This window comes from Rhipicephalus microplus, chromosome 8 (assembly GCF_043290135.1).
Source record: "Rhipicephalus microplus isolate Deutch F79 chromosome 8, USDA_Rmic, whole genome shotgun sequence".
Taxonomy (NCBI): Eukaryota; Metazoa; Arthropoda; class Arachnida; order Ixodida; family Ixodidae; genus Rhipicephalus; species Rhipicephalus microplus.
Window position 1 is genome coordinate 71,068,769 of NC_134707.1, and position 6,000 is coordinate 71,074,768.

Consider the following 6,000-nt stretch of genomic DNA (forward strand, 5'->3'; position numbering starts at 1 on the left):
AAATGAAATAACGAGAGATGTGGCTAAATAGCACATGAAAGGTTTTGATACTTCATGTATCTTACCATTAGGCCTTTGCTCATTGTAAGGATGGAGTTCCAATAGCATAAACTTGCCTCGTCAAATCTGTTGAACTACCGACGTGTGTCGTGCTGGGACTGAGGTCACACAATGAATGATGACCAAACATTCACGAATATTCCACGCAGACACCGTATTATTATGAGATGAAACAAATAGGGCACAAAAAGTTGAAAAGAACGTTGAATTACTTACTGCTTGCTTCACTGCTGCCAAGAACCACACCGATACATGAATGCCGGTAAAAGGAGTCGAGTGACTACCTAACGTGAACACTAGTCAGCAGTAGAGAGCACGCCAATATATGCTGAACGTTTGGGTGTGGTAATGCAATTACTTTGACGGAGAACATGGTGATGGCTAATAAATATCCCGATTGTCAAAAGCACAAACTCCATTTTTAATTGCCCTCTTGGTGATGTGTCAAACAACGAATTTTTCCTTGGTGAAGGCGTACTCCGCTTAGCCCATTTCATCAATAATATATTTTTATTGTTTGATGTTGTTCTTTCAGATAGTAATAAATTAGGTAGGATATGTCGAAAGATTCGAAGACGCGCAAAAGGGTGTTGTACAAGGGCGGCTCATAACGCTTGTTCAATCAAGCACGTTGAGAAGTACACTCCGTGTTCGATGGGTGTAGTTTATGAATGCCAATGCGCGTGTTGCAGTGTCTTTAAAGGGTGGGGTTAAATGGTGGTAAATTCTTTAAAGGGTGGTGTATCGGCTCACCTCAGCAGTTATTGTCGTGAGCGCGCTTGCACTCCTTGTTTTGAGCAGACATCAATCATTGATTGTAGCCTTACCACAGGGCAGTCTCTATAGAAAATTGTTGCTTGATGAGAGCAAGACAATTGTTTCGTCAATGGGATAATAGGATGTAACGTTGGGTGTCGTAAGACTTCATATATATATATATATATATATATATATATATATATATATATATATATATGTATATATATATATAATCTTACAAGGAAACGTATATTTGCAGATATTTACGATGATTACAGGCGACGGCAATGCCTGGCACACTGGTGGGCTGGGACCAGTCTCAATCCTCTTCGTAGTCTTTTCGTTCATGCAGGGACCCTCTACCGCTTTATGCCCCAATCCCACTACTGCCTTGTGGCACTACCCCGCGGCGTTAAAGCGCCGACCCGGCGCTTGTCACGAAAGGGGAGTGTTAGGTGACACATAAGGCTTCATTCTTACGACGTGCACAACAGTGGGTGGTGGTGGCGTTGAGTGCGCTTCGTCGATCACTCGCTGTATCTCGTAGGTGAGGTTGGTGATCTTGCGCAGGACTTTGTATGGTCCGTCATAGCAAAATAAAAGTTTTTCTGAGAGACCGATGTGACGACATGGGGTCCACAAGAGTACAAGAGAACCTGGTGCATAAGAAACTTCGCGGTGGTGACGATCGTATCGATCTTTCTGAGAGGCTTGCGAAAGTATGAGTCGTTCTCGGGCAATCTGTCGTGCTGCGTCGGCTCGCTCTATGGCATCGCGGACGTATGTGACAGGGAAGCTTGAACCAGCGGGAAGGGGTGTGTCAAGATGCAGAGAGGGTTCCCGTCCATAAAGAAGGTAGAACGGGAAATAGCCTGCGGTGTCATGTCTGGAGGAGTTGTAAGCGAAGGTGACGTAAGGTAACGTTGCGTCCTAGTCACGGTGGTCTGGAGAAACATACATTGACAACAAGTCCGTGATAGTGCAATTCAGGCGCTCTGTAAGTCCATTAGTTTGTGAATGGTATGCCGTTGTGAACTTGTGGTTCGTGGAACAGGAACGTTTGATATTCTGGACGACGCGAGATAAAAAGTATCGGCCTTGGTCAGTAACGAGCTGTCGAGAAGCGCCGTGATGCAATATGATGTCATGCAGAAGAAAGTCGGCGACATCGGTAGCGCAGCTGGTTGAAGGAGCGCGGGTGATCGCGTAACGTGTCGCGTAGTCAGTCGCCACGGCAACCCATTTGTTCCCGGATGTATACGTAGGAAATGGCCCGAGAAGGTCGAGCCCTACGCCGTAGAATGGTTCAGCAGAGATCTCAATAGGGTTAAGAAGGCCAGCTGGAAGCGATGTTGGTCGTTTTCGACGTTGACAAAGGTCGCAGCTGGCGACATACTTTTGCACAAAGCGATATAGGCGTGGCCAGAAAAAACGGCGCCGGACGCGCACATAAGAGCAGGTGACTCCTAGGTGACCAGCGGCAGGTTCATCGTGAAGCAGTCGGAGAACGTCTACACGCAAATAGGAAGGCACGACGAGAAGGCGGTCGGGACCATTAGGGCGCATGTTGTGGCGGTAGAGAACACCTTCATGAAGGAAATACAAGTTCAGAGAAGTGGGTGCAGTAGCCGAACTCAGGCTTGCTATGATGGGAAGTAAATCCGGGTCGCGGCGTTGCTCAGAAGCGATATCAAGAAAGTCTGATATTGATAAGACGCAAGCCTCCGTAGCTCTCTCTATGGCGTCTGGTGGATCCACTGGATACCGTGACAGGCAGTCGGCGTCTTTATGGAGGTGTCCAGATTTATACGTGACCGAGAAGGTGTATTCTTGGAGGCGGAGAGACCAACGACCGAGACGTCCCGTGGGATCTTTGAGCGAGGAAAGCCAGCAGAGTGCATGCTGATCAGGTGCAACAGTAAAACTGCGGCCGAAGAGGTACGGGCGAAATTTAGCGACAGCCCAAACAAGAGCAAGACACTCTCTTTCAGTGATGGAATAGTTCCTCTCGGCAGGGGATAAAAGGCGGCTGGCGTAGGCGATGACACAGTCACGACCATGCTGACGCTGAGCTAAAACAGCACCAATTCCGTGGCCACTCGCGTCCGTACGAACTTCTGTCGGGGCAGTCTGATCGAAGTGGGCTAATACTGGCGTAGTCGTGAGGGCTGCAATGAGCGCCGAAAATGCAGCACTTTGAGGCGAATTCCAAGTAAATGGGACATCTTTTTTAAGAAGCTCAGTGAGAGGCCGCGCAATATCGGCGAAATTCCGGATGAAGCGGCAAAAATAGGAGCACAAACGAAGGAAGCTCCGGACATCCTTGGGAGAAGAGGGCACGGGAAATTGAGTCACTGCGCGAATTTTGTCCGGATTGGGCTGTACCCCAGATGCGTTACCGAGGTGATCAAGTACAGTTATTTTGCGGCCGAAACGGCATTTGGAGGAGTTCAGCTGGAGGCCAGCGTTGCGGAATACTTGGAGAATACTGGACAGTCGCTCAAGATGGCTTGCGAACGTCGGTGAAAAAACAATTATATCATCTAGGTAGCATAAGCAAGTGGACCATTTGAAGCCGCGCAGAAGGGAATCCATCATGCGCTGAAAGGTGGCCGGCGCATTACAAAGCCCAAACGGCATTACTTTAAATTGGTATAACCTATCGGGGGTTGCAAATGCTGTTTTTTCTTGGTCCCGTGGGTCAACAGCGATCTGCCAATAACCAGATCGAAGGTCAATGGACGAGAAAAACTTTGCGCCATGAAGGCAGTAAAGGGCGTCATCTATTCTTGGTAAGGGGTAAACGCCCTTCTTAGTGACCTTGTTGAGATGTCTACAGTCGACGCAAAACCGCCATGTGTCGTCCTTCTTCTGGACAAGCGCGACCGGGGATGCCCACGGACTAGATGAGTGTTCAACGACGCCTTTGGCGAGCATTTTCTCGACCTCTTTCTGGATGACAGAGCGTTCGGCAGCGGAGACGCGGTAAGGGCGGCGATGAATTGGGTTGGCATCGCCGGTGTTGATGTGATGGGTCACAACTGATGTCTGGCCTAAAGGGCGGTTGTCAAGATCGAATATGTCCACATAGGATGTCAACAGACGGTGGAGGTCTTGTGCTTCGGAGGGCGAAAGATCTGGCGCTATCATTTTGGCAATGTCAATGCTTGACAGGTTGGGCGCATTGAGCAAGTTGACGTGCGGAGTAGGTTGCTGAGCCGACAGTTCAGAAATATCACACTCTTGCAACGACGACATGACACCTAGTTTAAAACCATCAGGCAGCACGTGTGTGGAGAAATCGAAGTTCAAAAGAGACATATGGGTCTGCTTTGTGGCGTACTCTCACCACGGTGTGTGGGACAGCAATAGAGTGCTTTAGCACAACGTCGGTAAAAGGTGAAACGACATATTCACCATCGCGCACAGGCGGATCACACACGAGCTGCACGTAAGTCGCGGCTTGCGGCGGAAGATGCAGGAACTAGGTGGCACAAGGCGACTTTAAGCGTCACGGGCAACAGCGGCGTCAAAAGGCAGTTCAAACTGAAGAAGACCCGTCAAGCAGTCGATAAGGCGGAGTGCGCAGAGAGAAAGTCGAGACCAAGAATCACGTCATGTGGGCACTGCTCAAGCACGGTGAACAATACGACGGTGTGGCGCCCAGCAATACACACGCGAGAGGTGCACATGCCGAGAAAGGTAGATGTGCTCCCATCGGCAAGCTTTACTGCCCACTTAATAGGAGGCGTGATCACTTTTCGCAGTTTAATACAGAGAGCAGCGCTCATGACTGAAACTTGTGCGCCAGTGTCTATGAGGGCTGTACCGGTAACGTCATCAACCAAAAGGTCCAAAATATTGCGGCGTGTAGGAATCGTCAACAGAGGATTTGCAGAATAGGTCGTTAATGCAGCGTCACCTCCGGCAGCTGCATGGTCTCGTTTCCCGAGGTTGAGGAACCAGGTCGTGCAGGGGACCTGGATCGCAAAATCATCGGCGAGAGAGATCGGTGGCCTTGGCGTGATGGTGACCGGCTGAACCTTCGGTCCTGAACGTTAGTAGGAGCAGGCTGTGGATCGTACAGAGTAGAAAAGCAGCGAGAATCGCCTCAAAGCGGCGCCATGTACCAGTGTTCCAAGATGAATTGGATTTCCAACGATTGCGACAGTGCCGTGCAGTGTGGCCGGCGCGTGAGCAGTGAAAACAGATCGGTCTATCATCCGACGTTCTCCATTCAGCAGGGTTCCGGTAGCGGGAAGGGTAGCGTGAAGGGTACACCGGAATCTGGTTAACAGAAGCCGAGGTCTCGGTAGTGTGAACAGCGCAAACAGGTGCGATGCCCAGATTTGCTATTTCTTGGCGAACGACGGCTTGGATGAGGGAGACGGTGGCTGCGTTGTCTTGAGGACCGTCGGAGGCGATGGCTGCAGGAGCTATTGCTTCGAGTTCGCGGCGAACGATTCGGGTGACGTTTTCGGACGATGTAGCTTGCGTGAACTTGGGGCGGTCTTCGCAGGTTGAAGTGGCTGCAGTATTAGGCAGACGCGCAAGCTTGCGGGTTATGCGACCGTTCTTGGCGTGCTCGAAGCGCTGATATTCTTTCACAACCACGTCGATGGTGGCGCAATCTTTAACGATCAATAGATTGAAGGCGTCATCGGCAATTCCCTTTATTATGTGAGCGATTTTGTCAGTTTCGCTCATGTTCTCGTCCACCTTTCGACAGAGGCCCAATACGTCCTGTAGGTAAGATACATATGATTCTGTCGATGTCTGCACGCGACATTCCAGGTCTTTCCTCGCGGCCTGCTTTCGCCCAAATGGCCTGCTTAATAACTATACAAGCTTCAGTTTGCAAACGTCTTAGCTGGTCAACTCCGACTCATGCGTCTCATACCAGGTGAGCGCTGTATCCCGCAAGTAAAATACAACGTTAGCCAGCATCAACGTAGGGTCCCACCTACAGTATTTGCTCACGCGCTCGTACAATGCGGCCCAATCTTCAACATTCACCTTATCCTTGCCTGTGCCCGAGAAGGTTCCGGGTTCTCGTGGAGGCAGGAGAATCAGAGGAGGCAGCTGCTGCTGCTGCTGCTGCTGCTGTTGCGGCTCCTGTTGCTCTTGTGGGTGGGCCTGTTGAGCCATTGCAGGAAAATGAAGGTGGCGACCACTTCGAAG

General features: G+C 50.1%; 1 protein-coding gene across 2 annotated transcripts in view; it reads right to left on the minus strand.

Moving 5' to 3' along the window:
- LOC142768595 (uncharacterized) overlaps nucleotides 1–411 on the minus strand; it is a 61,087-nt gene extending 60,676 nt beyond the window's left edge. Inside the window, exon 1 of one of the 2 annotated variants that reach the window (XM_075870597.1) lies at nucleotides 277–411. The gene's annotated coding sequence lies outside the window, so the exon portion shown is untranslated. The remainder of the gene's footprint in view (nucleotides 1–276) is intronic. The other variant, XM_075870598.1, reaches the window with a different exon arrangement.
- Between the last annotated feature and the right edge of the window lie 5,589 nt (nucleotides 412–6,000).